General features: G+C 36.0%; 1 protein-coding gene across 4 annotated transcripts in view; it reads left to right on the top strand.

The window, feature by feature from the left end:
* The window catches only part of GTDC1 (glycosyltransferase like domain containing 1), a 445,574-nt gene that overhangs the window by 67,857 nt on the left and 356,798 nt on the right, over positions 1–20,919 (top strand). For 3 of the 4 annotated variants that reach the window (XM_018062499.1, XM_018062522.1, XM_018062508.1), the window contains exon 2: positions 16,950–17,013. The gene's annotated coding sequence lies outside the window, so the exon portion shown is untranslated. Of the gene's footprint in view, positions 1–14,799; positions 15,439–16,949; positions 17,014–20,919 lie in introns of those variants that run through there. The other variant, XM_018062503.1, reaches the window with a different exon arrangement.

The raw sequence follows: 20,919 nt of genomic DNA, 5'->3' as shown, positions 1-20,919 counted from the left end.
TTCACCTCTAGTCTAATTTTTATTAATTTTTTGGTGTTCTTTCAATATTCTTGAGATTTAAAGTTGCCCTGTAGAAGTTTAAGGTGTACAGCATAATGACTTGGGTTACATATATTAGGAAATGGTTACCACAGTAAATTTAGTTATCCATCACCTCCTATTCTAATGATTTCTGGATTAGCAGTTTGGCATTGACTCCTCCTGAGCTCCAAATGCTTACTAGATACAATAATACCTCAAAATTCCCTTTCAAAATAAAATTGTTTATGATGTTCCTTGCAAAGTGTGGTTCTGTTTACTACCTCATGTAATAGAAACTCATTCTTCCAAATTATTCAGACTAAAGATGTCTCATTCAACCATAATTTTTCTTTCTCATGCTTCTCTCGAGAGCTGGCTTGTCACTTGACTAATGTTGATTTCTCTTGTGTCTGCTGTGTCTTTGCATTGCGACTAAGTCCGTTGGTGGCAGGCATCTGTCAGTTCACTTATAATATGTATTTTCTGAAAAATCGTTGGTTTAAATCCTTTGAATGCTAATTTTGCTTTAATAAAAGCCTGTTATCAAGATGGTTTTAATGTCTAGTCATCTTGTGGCAGTTTCACGTAATTTGCCCCAGTCACCTTGCCTAGGTAAAAGCTGTTTGTGTGCTTATAACAGGGCTTCCGTGGTGGCTCGGCGGTGAAGAGTCCACCTGTCAATGTAGGAGACACGGTTCTATCCCTGGACTGGGGAGATACCCTGGAGAAGGGAGTGACAACCCACTCTGGAAGTCTTGCCTGGGAAATCTCATGGACAGAGGAGCCTGGTGGAGTACAACCCCTGGGGTCACAAAAGAGTCGGGTATGACTAGACATCAACAGCATACTCCTGCCTTCTCTTTTTCCTCAATTCACATATGTATGAAGAGTTTAAGACTTTACCATTCCTCAGACTTAAACTTCGGTTGCTGCGTTTGTTTTCCTTTTATCCCCATCTTCCACACTCCCATTTTGATTGTTTCCTAAATGATCCAACTGTTAGTCAGGCTTAAAAATATCAGGGTCAAGGATTTTGACCATGGGTGATTTCTTTGTGAAAATATTAAGAAGCCAGTGATAAAAGATCTTAATGTTACATTTTAATTTTTGTTTTAAAAATTAGGTATCTGAATTAAACTTGCTTTTTATTTAATGTGCTTTTATATTGTTAATTCTTAATTATTATTTTTTGAATCATGAGGCCCTTAAGCATTAATTTTATCATACAAGGGGAGAGGAAAGCAATAAATGTCAAGAGATTAAGTGAAGAAATCAATTGTATATAATATAGTAAAATCCTAGAGTCGACACGCACTGGGTGAATGTTAGCTGCTTGGTTCATGTGTTTCTTTATTGGCATTGGGGACATAATCTTTTGAAACCATCATTGTAAAAGTGAAGATTTCATTGTAAAACTTAAGATTCTGACAATAAGAACTGCTCCTCAATATGGGGAGCTTGTTGAATTTCTCATAAAACCACAAACCATAAACCTCTCTTGGAGAAAATCACTTTTGAAATGATCTGACATGGTTTTAAGAAAAGGTGGGTCTTCTGGGGAGCATGAGAACTATTGCATTGTATTTCACTGTTAAGCTGCACATACAAGATCTAGATTTTAAAAAGTAAAGGACTTTGTTATGTAATTAATTTTAAAACGATTCATTATACAATCAATTTAAAGATAATGACTTTAATTTTTAGAGCAGTTTTAGGTTCAGAAAAATTGATTGGAAGTTATAGAGGGTCTCTCCTCCCCGACCTCCCCAGCATCAAATCCCCACCAGAGTGGTATATTGGTTGCAGTCCATGAACCATCACTGATCCATCATTATCAACAAATGTCCTTGGTTTAAATTAAGATTCATTCTTTGTGACATTCTAAGTATTTTGGAAAATGTATAATGAAACATATATTTACCCTTATAATATATAAAACAGCTTTACTGCCCTAAAAATACCCTATGATTCACCTGTTCATCCCTCCCTCTCTTTCCCACAGAGCCCCTGACAAACCACTGAGTTTTTAAAAAAATTTATTTTACTATCTCAATAATGTTGCCTTTTCTAGAATATCTTATAGTTGGAATCATACAGTATGTAGTCTTTTCACATTGGCTTCTTTTACTTAGCAATATGCATTTAAGACTATTCCATGTATTTTCATGGCTTGATAACTCATTGCTTTTTCGTGCTCAATAGTATTCCATTGCCTGGAAGTACCACAGTGTGTTTTTCCAGTTGCCTTTTGAAGGATAGCTTGGCTGTTTCCAAGTTTTGGCAGTCTGAATGAAGCTGCTGTAAGCCTTTCTGTGCAGGTTTTTGTGTGGGTGTAAGTACTAAGGGGCATGATTGCTGGATTATATGGTAAGAGCATATTTAGTTTTAGTTTTGTAAGAAACTTCCAAACTACTCCAGAAGAGGCTGTACCATTTTGTAGTCCTGCTACAGATGAAGGAGAGTTCCCGTTGCTCCACCACCTCTTCAGTATTTCAGGTATTTGTTTTGGATTTTAGCCATTCTAATAGGTGTGTATTAATTTATAATTCCCTAATGACATATGATATTGAACATTTTGATATGCTTATTTATCATCTGTATATCACCTTTGATTGAATTATTTCTTTATGGGTGAGTTTTAAGGGTTTTTTTGTTTTTGTATATTTTGGATGAGTTCTTTATCAGATATTTATTTTGCAAATATTTTTGCCCAGTCTGTGCATTGTCTTCTTATTTTCTTGGCAGGTCTTTTGCAGAGTGGAAGTTTTCAATTTTAGTGAAATCCAGTTTACCAGCTAACCTCCCTCCTACCCCCCACCCCCACTTCCCCACCCCTTCATTGTGCCTTTGGTGTTGTATCTAAAAAGTCATGATCAAACCAAGGTCATCTGCATTTTCTTGTGTATTGTTTTCTCAGTGTATTATAGTTTTGCATTTTACGTGTAAGCCTGAGATCCATTTTGAGTTATTTTTTGGGGGACAGGTGTAATGTCTATATCTAGATTCATTTTTTGCCTGTAGTAGTCCAGTTGTTCATCAGCATCTGTAGAAAAAACTATTCTTCATTAAATTGCCTTTGTTCCTTTGTCAAAGATCAGTTGACTGTATTTGTATAGGTCTATTTCTGGGCTCTCTTTTCTGTTCCTTTGATGTTTTTGTCTGTTCTTTCGCCAGTACCACACTGGCTTGATTACTCTGTAATTAATTTTTAAAATAATAATTAGTAAAATATTTAAATGTTTTTTGTTAAGATTTGTGAAGTAAGTTATCTTTAACAAATTTTTGTTATTAAGTGTGAGATGATATATCGTGTTATTTTTCGAAATAGATACATTATATGTAATCATTTTAGTAAAAATTATATACACTAGAAACACTCATAATAGAAAGAAATTGTAACATTTTCACTTTAAAGATATTATACTCTTATGCAGTAACTTGTTTTAGATGTTCTGTTGGCTCTTTAATACCCATTAAAGAAATTAACTTTTTAATTATGAAATAGTAGTTTAAATGTGGTTATTAAAAAGTCTGGATTAATCTCCTAAAATACTGTCCAGTATGAGAGATCAAGATACCTGTTCTTGTATTTTTTTGAAAGATGTTTGCTTTTGTAGCATTAGGAAGAAATGATAATCACTTGCTTGAAGTATTTCATGCTGTAAGTTAACTTGTAAACCCTTTAGTTTGTGAAACAAATTGAGCTAGATCTTAGAGGATGCTGATAAATACATGGCACATTTTTTTTTTTGGCTTGAGTTCTATTCAGGAGGAAAAAAACCTAACCAGTAATATACAATAATATGTGGTAAGCACAGTGTGGGTGGCAGTGTATTAAGCTCAATAATAAGCTATAGTGGGGACTATAAACTAATCATATCATTCAGGTAGTTTTTACTCATGGTATCTTTACCCTTGTTTGTCAAAAACACAGTGAATTTACAATAAAAGTCATTATGAATTGAGATGATTGTCAGCCATGATAAGCTATGACGAATGTATTTTTTATATGTTTTATTCAGGTATTATTTAGTTAGAATAAACTCTACCCATTTTAAGTGGGCAATGTGATGAGTTTTCACAAAAGCACACAGTTGTGTAACTATGACCATAATATGATTTGGAACATTTCTATCACCCCAGAAAGTTTGCTTGTGCCCCCTTGAAATCAACTCCACCCACTACCTATCTCAGTTTCCAGGCAATTGCTGATCTCCTTTCTGTATTTTAGACTGGTTTGCATTTTCTAGAATTCTTAGCAGTGTGTTTTGCTAAATGCAGAAGATACATGTTCTTGAAAAATTGATGGCAAATTGATTTTTTATAAAATGAACATGTTTTACTGTATTAAAAAATTTGAGATGCTCAAATGAATTTCATTTGGTATTATTCCTAAAAAATTTGAGTTTCAAGTTTTTCTGCCTTGCCTCCTCTCTGTAATAACTTAAATCTATATTGCATGTAATTTAATAAAAACCAACTCATAACACATTATTTTGTGAAGTAAATTATCCTTCAGTAGTTTATTATCTCCTTGTTTATAAAAGTTGGTAAATGATATAAGAAATAAAAATCTGTAGATCCTGTTCTTGTTATTAGAATTTAATACCTTCTTTATTTCATACAATTGTCACTCAACAAACAGTTTAACTTTGCTTTGTAAAAGGCCATTTGCCTTGTCCTTACACCCTACTGCCCAGACCTCTGGGGATAGGAGAGTTAGGGTGGATAAAATAGCTCTTTACTTCATAACATTCTGTTCTTTGTGGCTCCTCTTACTCATATGTAGTCTATTCTAAAGCAGCTGAGAAGTAGCAGTTGATCTCATGGAGAAAATAGCCCCACCAAAATGGAATATTAGATTCCTTTTATGACTAGTTTTTTTAATCAAATATACTGAACATTTACTCCTTTTTATAGGAAAGAGTTGAGAATCTTTTGCATATTAGAATGATTGGAGTTTTCTGATTTTGCCCAGAAATGTTCTGTGTCTAAAATTTATGCTGCTTCATTTATTAGTCATTTCGAAACTAGCTCTAAATAAAAGCCAAACATTATGAAATGTTTTTTCATATTTGCTCCACCAAACATACTTAAATTTCTAGTTAATTTGAAAATCTTAAACTCACATAAAGACAAATAATCCTATATTAAGCTTATTTAATATAGTAACACTCTGGGTAACTGATGTTCTACTAATGAAATCCTTAAGTAACTGGCATTTTGGAATAAGTGTGTATCTGTTAAGAAATCCTGAAGATCTCTGTTTAAACCCTTCTTCCCTGAAGCCTTCAGAAAAAAGAAAAAAGTGTTTCAGAAGTCAGGTTGAGAGAGACCAACTATGTGGGATGGAACTAAACAGCAATTTGATAAGAACAATAAATTTGAGAACTTATATGGTGATTTATGATCCTTCTCAAAACCAGTCAATCAATATTTCCCCTCCCCCCTCCATTAAAAAAAAGAAAAGTAATGCCCAAGCTATTTTTAAAATTTCCTCATTTGGAAGGATGGTATCCAGAAGCCCGAGGTGGCACTAGTCGTCAAGAACCTGCCTGTCAGTGCAGTGCTGCAGTCCATGGGTTGCACAGAGTCAGACATGACTTAGCAACTGAACAGTTGAACCAGTCACCTGTTACTGAACATTTAGATTGTTTCTGCCTTTTAGTCTGATGAAAAACACTGTCAGAACTATTCTTGTGAGCATGATTGATTCTTTCAAGTTCTTACTTTGTCACAGTAATACAGTCATCTAGTCTAAAATTCTAATTGTTGTGAATAGCCTAGTAGAAAATATGACTGTGGGACTTCCCGGGCAGTCCAGTGGTTAAGGCTCTGCTCCCGGCGCAGGAGGCATTGGTTTGATCCATGATTGGGGAAGATCCTGCATGCCACGTGTCTGAGAAAGAAAGAAAATACAATTGTGCCTTACCCATTCTTTCCAGTCTGCTTCTATACAGGCAGCCATGTTTAACCTTTCCTCTGTTTCTTCTGATTATTATATATCTCTATACTGCTAAATTAGATATATACATATTGTTACCTTTTGATTCATTTCTTTTGGATATTGCTTGTTGACATTATAGTACAGACTTTGAGGATTTTTCATTTTTATATTTCCATCTTTTTTCAACATATTACAATATTGTTAGATTACAACTCTTGGCTAACTTGGTTTTGGTGTTACATTATTATATTTTTCAGATATTATTTATAACTTTTCAGATATTATTTATAACTAAGTATTATAATGAACTGATGAGAAATATGCCTTTGCTTTCTTGTTTTTCATGAAGTTAGTAATGCTTTGTTTTAACTTATCTAGCTTCTTTGTTACTCAGTATTTCTTTCCAGGAGCTTCCAGGAGCTTCTTAATCTAATTTTCTATAAGGTGAATCATGTTAGGGAATTTATTTGTTTCTACTTTTTTTTCCTTGAATATATGTTTCTGGGAGACTGCTGTTCTCCTTCCATCTCATTATGTAGATGTGTTTTTGTCGTGTGCTTTTCTTTTGCTGTTAAACTAGAAACTCTCTTTGTCTTTTCCTGAATCTTATATTGTTTTCATTTTTCTTGTCTTATTCCTGTATTTTTTGTGGTATATATCTTGTAATTTTCAGAGAAAGGGTACATGAGAGAAAAATATCTTTATTCAGTTTGCTTACTTGATTAAAGTGTTGCTTGAATAATTACACTTTAAATTGAAAATCACTTTCCTTCAGAATTTTTGCAGGAATTAACACTGTCTTCCTGCTTGCAGTTGCAAAGTCCAAAGCCTTTTGATTCCTTGATTTAACCATGTAAGAAAAACAAGTGGAAGGGAGAATGTCTTGATATAAGGATATAAGGGTATTTTTCCTGTTTTTAAACTTTAAAGATGATGAAGATGAAAAAGGGATTCAAGGCAGAGGGACTGGCAGAGGTCAGGGGACTGCAAGGTGTCCACTGTGTTTAAAGAATGGGGATATATGGTCCATGTGAAGAGAGTACAGGAAGCAGCTGAAATGGGGTAGATTGAGGCTTAATAATGGATGCTAATGGCCTGAAGCTTCGCATTTGTTTTGTAGGTACTGTGTCACCTGACTCCATCAATTATATGAAACCTTCCTTGACTTATGATCGGCAAAATGAACCACCCTCTGGTTTATCCTTAGTGCTTTGTGCGTGCACGCCTGTGTGTGGATGTGCAGGGACACATGCATGTGTGTGTGCACGCACATACCTGTTTAAATATCTATGTGCCTTTCTTCCACATTAGAATAGATTTTTGTGTGTGAATGAGATATAATTAGGTCTGAGTGAAGGAAAGCACAGCAGGTCAGTTCTTAAAATTCATGATAGCCGGAATGCCAGTGAAAACTGGAGGGTGAACAAGAGAAAGAAGGATTTAAAGGAAGAGAAAACAGAAGGTTATTGCATTGTCCAGATTTGAAGAAATAAGCCTCTGATGTAATAGTCTACTGAGAGTGGGAGGGAAATTTTTTTCCAACAGTTATATTCTGATCATGCCCAGGGGTCTCATTATTCTTAATTTTGGAATACTATGTTATTTTTATGTATTTTGTACACATTTTGCTTTAAACCTTTTTTCTCTGTTTGAGAATAGTCTGAAACAATTTTAACTCTTGCTTTTATTAAAATTAAGAAAAAAGTGATGTTTTGGTTACTCTATTGATATTAATGATGGTCTGAATACCCTCTTAATTCTATTTAGTTTAACAAAAACTCTAAATAGAAAATTTTGGATAAAAATAATTGGTAAAAATATATTCTTATTCTAGTAGATTTAATGTTTAAGAACGTTAACCTGAGTATTACCAAAAAGATTCTTTAGTAAGATGAATTTTGAAATATTATTAGAAGTATCCTTTATTGTTATAAAAGTGACTAGTTCTTCAAAAAATTTCAAAATTGAAAATAAGAGCTTTTTACCAAGTTGAGTGATTATTCAGATAGTAAAACAATTAGTTAAATGGTTTAAATGTTGTGCTTGTGTGTTTACTTATTGGTTGACTGCTTAAAAGCCCAAATATTTGTATTTTTAAAAATGTACCATATAACAAATTTTTGAATAGCATACTACTGGTAAGTCTTTACTTTCCAAGATGCTTTCTATTGGTTAGTGCTCTGCTAAGAACAAGAGACTAATGTGTTTAGAAGTTATGATGCTAATTATAATTTATTAAGCCCTTACTGTAAGTCAAGCTCAGGCTCAAATATTAAGAGACACTGTCTTATTTAAAAGCACCCCCTGAAGAGTTGGGTTTAGTTTATTATTACATGAGGAAATTGAAACCCAGAAAGGTTTAAGTTTCTTGTTCAAGATTATGCAGTTAGCAAGTAGCAGGGCAGGAGATACTTGTCTCTGCTTTGTGTATCTTTTCATTATTATTTCTTATGAAATATTATGACAAAGATCTTAAGGAATATGAGTCTTGTATGTAGCATCATTTGTGAATGGTATATGTGCCTCCCCAGTCAGCAGATGACTATTTTGTTTTCTAATTTCTTGTAGTGGATAACTTCTCTCTCTCTCTTTTTTTTTTTTGATCCTTCGAAAATTGCATACCCAGCACTGGCCATTCTCTTGCATGAATGAAAAAAGTTGGGCCAACATAAGTTTATTATTTATTTAGTTTTTGCTTTTTTATATCCTGTTTAAAAAATAATGGTATTTTCTTTGAAAAACCCTCTGTACTTACTGAGACAACGTTGGTATCCTCATTTAATGTGTGTGATTGATAGATACAATTTTATGTTTACTTTTTGTACTGCCTTATACTATTCTTTCACAAACCATGTAAAGCCTCTCCAACTGCTCTTTCTCTTTAGTGGTATCTTAAAGAAGGAGTCACAACATGTTTCTTCCTGAATACCCAACAGTTTAGTATTCTTTCAGATGTTTTGCAGGGCTTCAGCAAGTCGTTACAGTGAACGTCTTCAAGAGGCAATGCAGTAGACAGAGCGCAGCGGCCGAGACACCTGTAGAGATCAGCACACCTGCCCTCAAGCAAAAGCTAGTAATTAGCTGCTCAGATTCCCTTGCAAACTTCCCCAGTGTTGGTGCACATGAAACACAAAGATCACAGTGATGCTGTCATGAGCTTCGCACTGTTGGAGTTGTTTATGCCCATTCAATTTTTAATGTTTCTATAAGACATTTTGATGGCAACCCTGAGCCCAGAGGGATTTGCATGCTTGATCAAACCTGTGATGATTTAAATATAGAAATAAAGAGAAACCTTTGGATTACATTGACTGTTAACTTTTAGGATGGCATTAGTGGAAAGCATTAACACGATCCTGGAGGCAAAGTGGCGTTTGATCAACTTTCATCACTTTTTTGTTTCTTGACAGCAGGTATAGCTTCAGTAAATCTAAAGTTTTTTAAGGCGTATAGATCCAAGTGCATGTGGCTATCTCGATGGCATCATCTGAATATTTTAAAAGATGATTTTATCCCAACCACTTTTATCAAGATTGAACTACTCTCATATACCAACCTTTTAACCCTACTACATTGTTATATGCAGTTTATATTGCTAAGGAATGAGATGGTAGGGGATTGAATTTTAGTAAACTACTGTAGTAAAATATGACTTGGATATATTGGGGCCAAAGAAATTTGTTACTCAGAGTACTGGAAAGTTTTTATATACCACTGTTTTTAATTTTAACAGTATATGTATCCTAGATACTAGGTGGGATAAAAACTGGTGGTTTGCTGGTAGTTTTTAACTCTGGGGTTCAGTTCTTTGATTATTGTGTTTGTGTTTGTGTGTGGGTTCTCAGTCATATCCGACTCTTTGTAACCCCACCGTCTGTAGCCCACCAGGCTCCTCTGTCCATGGAATTCTCCAGAAAAGAATGCTGGAGTGGGTCACCATTTCCTCCTTCAGGAGATCTTTCTGACCCAGGGATTGAACCCACATCAGTTGCCTCTCCACTGGCAGGCAGGTTCTTCACCAGCTGAGCCACCAGGGAATACATTGTGTTTGTATAAGTTATTAATAAATAATGTTACTAAAGATGATTCTTAAATATGTGTAGCTTGAAAAATGCTGTAATTTCTAATATCCTATCAAATTTGGTTCAGATTTATTCTAAGAAAAAAATAACTATAGCGCCTCATCATTTAAGCATAGTATGGTGGATATATTAATACATGCTTTCTAAACTGGTTCTTAGAGACAAATGTGCATTGTGGAGTTGTCAGATTAGAGTAAAATTAAAGAAGATGTTATACAGCCCTGGACTATCATTGACAGAGATGCTAGTGAATTCAGTCAGCCCATTGTGCCTCACATCTTCCTGCGTTAATACATAGGTAGAATCTTCCAGTGGGCTTCTGAGAAGAGTTTCTTCTTTAGTTCTTCAAGAAAAGTGAAATGAATGATGAATGAGAAGGCTCAACTCTAGATTTTACATTTGCCTGCGTTTCTTAGCTGTAAGTCAGCCTCAGCATGGATGGTCCTGGGGAGACTCCACTTGTGAAATGATGTCTGTGATGCTACCATAGACAAAGTACTTGAGTATGTTAGATGCAGAATGCTTGGCTAGTTTACACTACATTGACTTTCAGAAATTTCACAGAAGTCGTTCCTAAGAATTGACCTTTGGAATTCCTAATAACTTCATGTAAATATTGCATATAACATTTGTAGTCTGTTTCTAATATAAATGCTCCATGTGCCCTGAGTCAGTATCTTATTTATCTTTTTATCTTTGATGCCTTACTCAAAGAGATCAGTCATTGTTGATTGGATCAGTGAATGACTAAAAATACTGTGCAGTGCATAAAAATAGCCCATGGAAACACTATAGTAAAGGGTGGAGCATATGGAATATTTTTTGCAATAGAAATGCCTTTTTTTATGTATACTTTTTTCCACGAATAAGTATCTGTGATTTGACTTTACGTTTTTACTATCAGTGTGTCAAAAATATTCTGTGAAAAAAGATTTTGTATCTTTACTATACTGAAGTGAAATTTTTCTTACTCTAAGTGAGGACCCATGGAATTTAGCTTTGTTTTCTACTTCTTTCTAACCCTTTGTTTCTCCCCCAGTTCTGGACAGACTTTTCATCCTGTTTCAAGATAAGTCGGACTTCCTCCTGATGTCACGCTTTGGTCTCTGAGCTCCAGTCTCATGAACTGAGTTTCTTCTGTTTTTGACTCACCAGTTTAGAACTAAATTATATGTGTTTCTGTATTTTGCTAAGTGTGTATCTACATCTAGTAACTTTATTACTGTGACTTTTAAATTTTTAAAATATTAATCTTTTTCTTTGTGACTTATAGCAGTAGTCACACTAGTTAATCTCTAGCTTTGGAGTAGGAAAATAAATTTCCAGAGAATGTGAGAAAGACAAATAGACAGAGACTAATAGGCGAGAGGGAAAAAGAGAAGACAGGAGTGGGGAGGGAGGAAGAAGAAAGGGAGGAAGGGAGGAAGGAGAAAGAGCATGTCAGCATATTTTGTGAAATAGGGAAAGAGCAAGGATTTTTGAATTTGAAAATCCTGAGTTCAAATTCTGATTCTGCTTCCTTGCTTTGTAATGTTCAATGGGTATAAATGATAGTAATATCTACCTGGTAGCTTGTTGTGTTAAATTAATTAATAAAGTGCTTGTTAGTGCGTTCTCTGGCACGTAATAGGTGTGTGGTCAGTCGCTCGGTCATGTCTGACTCTTTGTAACCCCATGGACTGTAGCCCTCCAGGTTCCTCTCATGGGATTTCCCAGGCAAGAGTCCTGGGGTGGGTGGCCACTTCCTTTTCCAGGGCATCTTCCCCACGAGGGACGGAAGCTGCGATTCCCATGACTCCGGCATTGGCAGGTGGGTTCTCTGCCGCTGAGCCACCGGGAAGCGCTTACAGATCTTAGCTGAGTGTATTATTTTGCAGATGAGGAAAGTGAGGTTTAGAGAGCTGACCAGTGGTCATTCAGTAAGTAAATTGTGGAGAGTTGATTGAAACCCAGATTCTTCTTACTCTGTAGCTGTGTTTTTCAAGCATTAATGTATCTCAGAGTTTCCTGAAGGGCTCATGAAAATACAGACTGCTGGTCCTACCCAGATTTCCTGGTTCAGTAAGTCTGGGTTGGGGCCTGGGTATTTGCATTTCTAATATGTTCTCAACTGATGCTGCTGTTGCTCCCACTGCAGGTCCAGGGACTGTACTTTGAGACCCAATGCCCCTTAGCAGTATTTCTTAACCATAGCTGCATGTGTAAAAATCACCTGGGACCTTCTAAAAATTATTGATGAAACCAAAATCTCTGATCATGTGGTTTAAGTATTACCTTTTTGTTTGTTTTGTTTTAAGGCCTCCAGGTGATGCCGTTGTGCAGCCGGCATAGATTCTGCAGATTTTCATTAGACCTGGGTACCAAGCAGAGCCTTGAACACATTCTGGGTGCTTGGTGAGGCAAGGCCACAGTAGTGTATTGTTTTGTCCTGTGATGATTGAAAACAATTGCTCCAGCCTATAATCCTCTTATTACTTTAATACTTCTTATTATTTGTGTCTGTTGCTTGGGTTTCTCCATCCAGTTACACGCTCCCTATGTCTTGAATACATTCATCAATCTGTATTTTTCGTTACTATTTGGTGGAAGGAATGATGTTAACAACAGTTGACTTGAAGTACAAGGTAAATAAAGGAATGTATCTAATTAAAAATATCACTTTAGGAACCTACTGGACTTTTAGAATTCTAAATTTGCTCTTTATGAGATGCTGTTGGAAACCTTATGTTTTTATTTTAGGGTACCCAGTTATTGATTAGAACAGATTATGATAGCTGGTACCCAGGAGTACATTAAAAAATGCAGCAGATTAATTGGTAACATTTCAGTCATTTCTTCTGTTAACTTGGTTCGGTTGATAAATGTATACAAACCAAGGCATCCATTACTTGATAAGAATGGGCAAAATACCACACAATTTTATTAACCTTGAAGCAATGAAATTGTAAACCCCTATACAAGTGATGAAGGTTATCATTGTCTATCACTCCTTTTTGATACCTTACAGTCTGTCAGTTCTCTGTCCTGCTGAGTCTTATTAAAACTTTTGACTGATGTACTTTTATTTAGAATTTACCAATTTAAAACACTTGCTTCACACTCTCACCTCTAACTTAACTAGGCTATTAAACAGTATTTTGCAAAGGGAAAAAGGCAATAGCTGTTTCTTTAAAAAAATAATAAATTGAAATGAATTCTAAAACTCTGCTTAGAGGTGAGCAACTGCTATATACTACTAGGTCTTTTGATAGTTGATTTGTTCCTTTAGTATGCAAATTTTAGGTTTACAAAGATCTACAGCTTTTATTTAAGAAATATGCCTGGAGGCTAGATTGGTAAGCTTTAGGGAGATATCTAGTTTGGTGTGAAATAAATAGTTGTTAAAGGATTGCAAGAATTGGGTCCCAGAACATGAAGAGTAGAGCTGAGACAGATTGAGAAAAACTGTATTTTCATTTCATTTGGCCAAAAATACCACTAAATAAAAAATGAAGACACTGAATGATGGCAACACAAAGCAAATTCGTGTGAATAAGCCTTTTTGGGGAGTAAATTTTGTGAAAAGTTCTGACTTGTTAGAAGTTTAAGGGAAAGGGTTTACTACATCACTGACAGCTTTACAACTTTGGGTGGAAGACTCTCTCTTGACCAAGGTGGAAGGAACAGGTCACTCTGCTGCCTAGTCAAGTCTCCAGCATCACTTCTGGTCAGCGAGATCACAGATGTCATAGAATCTGTTCACAGTCAAGAGAAAAGGACTCTGGATTATCTTCTTAGATTGGATGCTGTAGGTTAAGCAAATAGTGTAAATAGATTTCTAGCTTTGGGGAAACTTTGCATCACTGATCTTTTGAAATCTCTGACATGTTTTTTTCTCAAACAACTTAAAAAAAAACTTACAAAATATATTTCTCTGTTGATAGCTTATAGAATCCTTCCTACTTTTTTTTAAAGTGTGTCTGTCTTTTTAGATGTTTTTAGGCAACTAGGTTCTCAGAGATAGACTATTTGAACAGCATTATCTACCAATTGAAAGGGCTTCTGTGTAAAAATGTTTGTTGTCTATCTCCGCTGGTGGAGAGTGAGGTACAGAGGGCAGGGGTGATGAGAGTGTGTGCAGGTGGAATGCTAGCATCCTTCACTGAGGCTAAAGTCCTAGGTCCTCCACCAGTCGGGATCACTCTATGCATGTCTTTACATATAAATAGATTTCCATACCTTTTCCTACTCAGTATTGTTTTATTGATTTTTGTTTTTGAACTTCAAGATTATTTTTACAACTTTTGAATTATCACTGTGTTTACTGGGTTCAGGCTTGCCTGGTGGCTCGGACGGTAAAGTATCTGTCTATAATGCAGGAGACCCAGGGTCAGTCCCAGGTTCAGGAATATCCTCTGGAGAAGGAAATGGCAACCCACTCCAGTATTCTTGCCTGGAAAATCCCATGGACGGAGTTGCCTGTTGGGCTACAGTCTGTGGGGTCACAAAGGGTTGGATACGACTGAGTGACTTTCGCATTACTGGGTTCAAATTGAAAAAGTATGATTTCAAAGGTTAGGCCCAACACTCATATTCTTTATACACATGTAACCAGTGTTGGACTTTCCAGGTGGCTCAGTGGTAAAGAATCCGCCTGCCAGTCCAGGAGATGCAAGAGACATGGGTTCGATCCCTCGGTTGGGAAGATCACCTGGAGTAGGAAATGGCAACCCACTCCAGTATTGTTGCCTGGAAAATTCCATGGACAGAGGAGCCTGGAGGGCAACAGTTCATGGAATTGCAGAGAGTTGGACACTACTGAGCCACTAAGCACACAACCAGTGTTACTGTCTTTGTGAATCCTTCTGAAGGATTTGACTCGATGGTGGTTCCTTATTAAATATGAAGGGTATGAAGTACTCTGTCGTCAGCCAGGTTTTCAGGAGTGCTGTTCAGAACCTGTTCTCAATTCTCTCTCTAAAGACTGAACGTGTATCATGAAATCCTAGCTAGTCTAGTGTGGATTTTGATGTTTGGAGATAATGAAGTTGTGATTCTTTGTCTTCCTGAACAGCTCTCCTGACCTCATCTCTGAAGTGAAGAGGTCTGATTAGCTGTCCTCACAGTCCCTTCCCTGCCTTAGTTCTCAAAGTCCCTGACTAACTTTGAGAACTGGAGTGAACATCTCTGTGATGTACTAGATAGATGCAGGCTGTTTTCATATGTCTCCGTCACATCATTTTGCTTTATATCATGTGTCACACATTGAAATGGTATTGCTGATAGATCTGTCTCCCATCATCCTTCCTCTCTGCTCCAAAATTAAGCTCCAGCAGGGCAAGCTGTGCTTGTCTTTTCACTGATGAATTCCCAGCACCGGATGGAGCCATGCTGAGAGATGCTCAGGAGGTGAATGTCTAAACACACTGCTTAAAAATTTTATTTTTTAAACTTTTAATTGGAGGATAATTGATTTACAGTGTTGTGTTGTGGCTCAAATCAACCATGAGTATACATGTATCTTGTTCCACCTGCGCCTCCCTCCCACCCCGTAGGTCGTCACTGAGTGCCGGACTCAGCTCTCTGTGTTATAGAGCAGCTTCTCACTAGTTATCTGTTTTACACATGGTTAAACACACTTTTTTTTTTTTTTGAGAGACTATATCACATAATTGTTATTTGAAATAAGCCATCTTTAAAATAAATTTTTTAGTGACTTTCACATATTATTTATTTATTGGTCTTGCAGCCTGTGGGCTCTTAGTTCCCTGACCAGGGACCGGACCCGCACCTGCTGCAGTGGAAATGCTGTCTTAACCACAGGACCACCAGGGAAGTCCCTGAAATAAGCCAGTTTTGAGTTTTTTTTCCCTCTTCCCTTGATACATGTCTTCTCGGGGTTTGTTCATTATTGTCATTGTTTTGGTGAGACCTCAGCTCCGGATCCTGTCTTGGCTGTGAATGCTTTCCCATCTTGTTCATAGTTGATGTATGGAAGGTTCTCTGACCTGTTTGTTTGTTTGTTTTTCCTGGTGTAGGTTATTGTGACTCTGATTACTGTTTTGAACAATTCTTTTAAGAGATGTGTTTGGCTCCTCCTGTGATTTTTGTGCTAGGTAAACTGTTGGGTAGCTCCTCTTTTTTGCTTGTCATGTAGGATTCTTTTGGGATGATTTGCTGTGTTATTTCTGACCTTGTCAGTGTCTATATACCTAAGGATTCTGATTTTAATATAAACAGAAGATGCAAGTCAGAATATCCACCCTTGGGTGTATGGTGATATCGTTGTCTTCACTGTGCATGGCAGATAGAGAACATGGGTCCTTGTGAGTAAAGTAACAGTTTAAACTTGATGTTATGCTCTTCCAGAAAGGAGTGTTCTTAAGGTGTTTACCCCAGATCTACAAGTGTCTGTGCACCTCCACCATTTCCCTGGGGTGAAACCCTCAAACCTGGACTGATTATCCATGTGAATTCCAACCTGCCTTTGAGATTTTAGACTATACTCAGCAGAGGTTCTTGACAGTTTTTTGGATTATAGACCTTTCTGCAAATCTCATGAACTATTGACCTTTTCCCTAGAGAGAAATACATTTACATAAACCCACACATTTTGCTTATCTCATTCAGGAGTACATAGACTCCTGAAGGCTGTCCATGTACCAAGGTTAAGGAGCTTTAATTACTTTTTTGTTGTTGTTGTTATAATTAATTTGGGAAATCCTTGGAAAGACTGAAAAAAAGCTCTTATTAATTAAGTCTCAGAATATTTTTATTCTTAGAGGTTCTTCTATCTTGGGTTGTCCAAGAATCAGACTACTAGATCATTCAAGTAAACTCTTGTCCAGGTAAGGATTCAGAATTCAGATTGGATTTAGTTTGAAGATACCAACTTTACTATGTCTTTTGTGATTTCACAGGTATCTCTGCATTAGCCAGGTTAGACAAATGTAAAGAGAGACATCACTGTATCTGGATCATCAGGTAAGCAAACGGGATTTCATTTTTATTTCTCCACCAATGAAGTCTCCTGGTAGTATGTGGTCATTTCCTATTATCTACTCTTGCCTGCAGTGTGGGTCAGTAAGATGATACATATTTCTAGGAAGAAAGAAGAATATCCTTTCTTAAGTTTTATTTTATCTCATCATTATTTCATATATTCACACTTGTATAGTAGGTAAAAATCCCTTGCTCTTCTTTTTATGTATATACTTTGGAGAGTTGTGGACAACTCTCATATTGTTCCTTGGTTGTCAGCCAAGTTATACACATTTAATTCCTTAATCTTTCTTTGTAATTCAGTCAACTTGGCTGGTTTTTCCAGATTTCTGCCCATTTCATCTGCATCACTAATAAACAGAAAACACAGGCTATCGCCTGACTTCTATACCTTTCATTCTTTTTGCTTCCTGATTTTGCCTCATATTCCTTGCTGAAATAAAGCCAGCCAGACAGCACTCTCTGGACCACTTTGGCAATACATGAATGCTTTGCCTATGACTATCAGTGTCCCATGTGGTAATAGCATCAGCAGTGTATCTTAGAGGAAAGAAAGGAAATGCAAAAGGAGAACAGTGAGGAGCAAAATCCTGCTTTTTTTTTTTTTTTGGTTATATGGCATACTTACCCTTGGCACCCAGAGCAAATCATTGTACCTGGAACCTTGGTCACAGGTTTTGTTGTCCCAAGGTATTGTGCATGGGCACTGATTTACATAAGAGAAGCATGTATATTGTTTGAAGTTTGACCACTGTTCTCAGTTTCTTCTTCACATCCTCCCTCCCCCGTTGCCTTTCCCAACACTGACTGTGACTTGCTATCAGAATCTGTGGCCATGAACAAAACCGGGCAGGGGATCATTCTGTCAGAAATTAGATAGGCTCAGGTGGTAAATGCTCCATGCCTCCACGAGTAACATCTGAGGCAAGTGCTTTAGTTCTTGCTATTTCTGTAACAGCCGTTGGTCTTCTTTTAACAGCTGATTCAGTGGAAATGTGCAGGAGGAAGGGACGCATAGACCTTTGGTGCTATTCATCAATGCTGTATTAGTTTCACAACTTCTTTCCCCCCTTGATTGGCAGTGAGAAGCATACTACTTCTAGATGATGCTGAGCTTAGTGTAAAATATGCCAGCATGGATCTGGGCTTGTCATAGTTCATTCTTTCTTTTCATTTGGTTTGTAGGAAATGGACCTGTACCTCTACTTATCTTGTGCATTAGAGAGAAAAAGGTCATACCTCTAGGAGCTAATGGCTTATTGGTATTTTCGGTCTCCAGATTTAGGTAGTAGATTTAGTTCAAGCTTGCAGCAGCACACACTTAGCTTTCTCATTTGTGTTAGCTTTGCTTCTAGTACAGAATTGAATAGGATAGAAAAGACGGTTTTCCTGTTTGTGTCTGTGGCAACTTTGTAGATGATTTGTGGTTTAATCCTTTAAACATTTTTGATCATTTATCACCTCTTTCCCTATAAAGGCATAAAGTATTCAGATTCTAATGTCATAATCTTTTAGCCAGATTATTTAATTTTGGAGAACTCAAGGTCACAATAGCAGCTGACACAGTTGCCTCTGAAAAGTGACCTAAAATTTTTAACTTATATTCATTCTTTCTCTTGGTCAGATTTTATGGGCTTCCTTCATACCATCAGATTTTAAATAAGATTATGTGATGATGTATCAATCATGTACTTCTTGGTCTGTGGCCTCTTAAACAGGTAAATGTATGACTTGGACCCCTTTTAAGTCTGATTTCTTAAAATGTTAATCTCTCACATGGCTTTTAAACTGTTGACAATATTGTACTCACGCTAATTTCTTCAGGCAATTGATCCATTCTTCAGCATAACTTTTGTTTCTTGGGTCTTTTCAAGACCTGTCAAAGGAAACAAAATGCTAACCTGACTTTAAAGGGGCAAAAAAATTACCCCCCTCTGTCCTATATTATTCTTTGTTCTCTATGTGCATCAAAGTGACAATCCCACACTGTCTCAATTGAGGGAGTCTAGCGCAAAAATAAAAAACAGCCTGGCACTGTTCTAGGCTGGCAGCCAAAATGTTTTGTGTAGCTTGGTTCTGGCGGTGGTTTTCATAAGGCAGAGGGTGTGCCCTCCCAGCATCACTGAAGGCAGGCAAGCAGGCCTTAGTTTTTCCTCCTTATACCATTTGTTTTCCCTCTTTCTTCACTTAGAACACCATCATGAAAAAAAAGAAAAACCAACTTAAAAAAAATAGACAGATTCTGCTCACAACTTCCATGTTTACTTGACAGCATTGTTCCTTATAGAAGGTTGCGCTCAGTTTGCCTTTTGCAGCTCTTCTAGAGATTTCCTTGCAGTCGCATTTTTGCCTCACTTTTCACAAAACCCTTCTGAATATTGCTCACTTGGGTCATGTTGACATAGTATTTTTGATTGGTAGGAATCTTGTCTTGCTTCACAACTTTTTATTTGAATTGAAACTCTTGAGTAATATTTGCTTATATTATATAGATTTTTATGCCAGGCTGTCTCTTGTTGAGACCGAAAAACTTGCTATTGTTTTCTATTTTTGTCTAAAATTCAGAGTCAGTTCATATCTTTTATAGATAGAATACTCATTTTTTGGAATGTTTGACAAATGTAGTTAGGTAAGCAAGTGAGCTTCTATTAAATACAAGGATGTGCATTAAAACTTTTTTCTTCTGAAGTCAAAATGCAAGGTAAAATACTAAAGTGTTTTTAAGTTTCCAATTTTTTCTAAATTTAGTTAGTAACCTACTATTACAAGTGATGTGAGAATGTAACATTATGATTTTTAAGTAATGATTTGAAGAGGAAACTAGATTTTCACTATGAACAACCATTCAATGAAATTTTCTAGAATGTTCCTCAAAATGTAAATGTTTTTTGTTGTATTAAGCAAAACAAATGATTCACTTTCAAGTGATCTATTTTAAAAATTAGTGTTTTTTTTAAAATACATTCAGAATAAGAATAGTGAAATAGGCCAAATGTGTTTTCTTAGGAGGAGATTGATATTTTGATTGACCTTTATTTTTTAAAATTGTCAATGATTTCTGGCAATGAGAAAATTCCTTTGGGAGTAAAAACTTAGATAGATTTGTAAGGATATGACAAATATGACTAAAAAGAAAGTAAACAGTGGTTTGTGTTAAAATGATTAATGTGAAACATTTTTATACGTGCTGGAAAATATATCTATTATGGATACATTAAGATAAACATGTGCAATCTAAAGGTTTTTTTTTTCCAGAGATTTTTTTAAAGTTTAGAACATGGTTTAAAATAATTAAAGGATTTGTAAAACCGGTCTATCAGAAGTATGCATTAAATAAACTCACCTGTTATTTTTTCTCATTCTCAAGACAGGTTCAGCAACATATTGGCTCATTACTATAACAAAACAAACAAATACTCAAATTGATTTGTACATATAATGCACATGTATTAAATGCTATGATTCTCAAGTCTGCCCCAATGCTGTCTTTTTTTTAAACTTGTATGTAAGTGGCTTTTTCTGTAGAGTAGCTCAAGTGAATCTGGGTGAGGTGCATGTTAAGTTATATTCATTACATATTTAGGTCAACATTTTAAGACAAAGGAACATGAAGCTTTTGAGAAGGAATGCCAGTGAAACTGTTTTTTTTCTCTTGGTCCAGTTAAGTGCATGACTGTCTTGAGTCCTTTGTGTCAAGGTTTGATAATATTAGAATTGGAGGTTAAAGATAATACAGACAAAAACTCTTTCTTCCTGTGTGTTCACTTATGTTGAATGTTAATTTTGTATTGAATACTATTCATTGACTTTAAATACATTTTCTCCATTGGTATAATTTTTATTTGCAGTTAAGCCCTTTATCTGTTTTGTGGTAGGAATATATCTTTT

This window comes from Capra hircus, chromosome 2 (assembly GCF_001704415.2).
Source record: "Capra hircus breed San Clemente chromosome 2, ASM170441v1, whole genome shotgun sequence".
NCBI lineage: Eukaryota > Metazoa > Chordata > Mammalia > Artiodactyla > Bovidae > Capra > Capra hircus.
The sequence above is the reverse complement of the archived record's forward strand: the minus strand, read 5'-3'. Positions and strand labels throughout refer to the sequence as shown.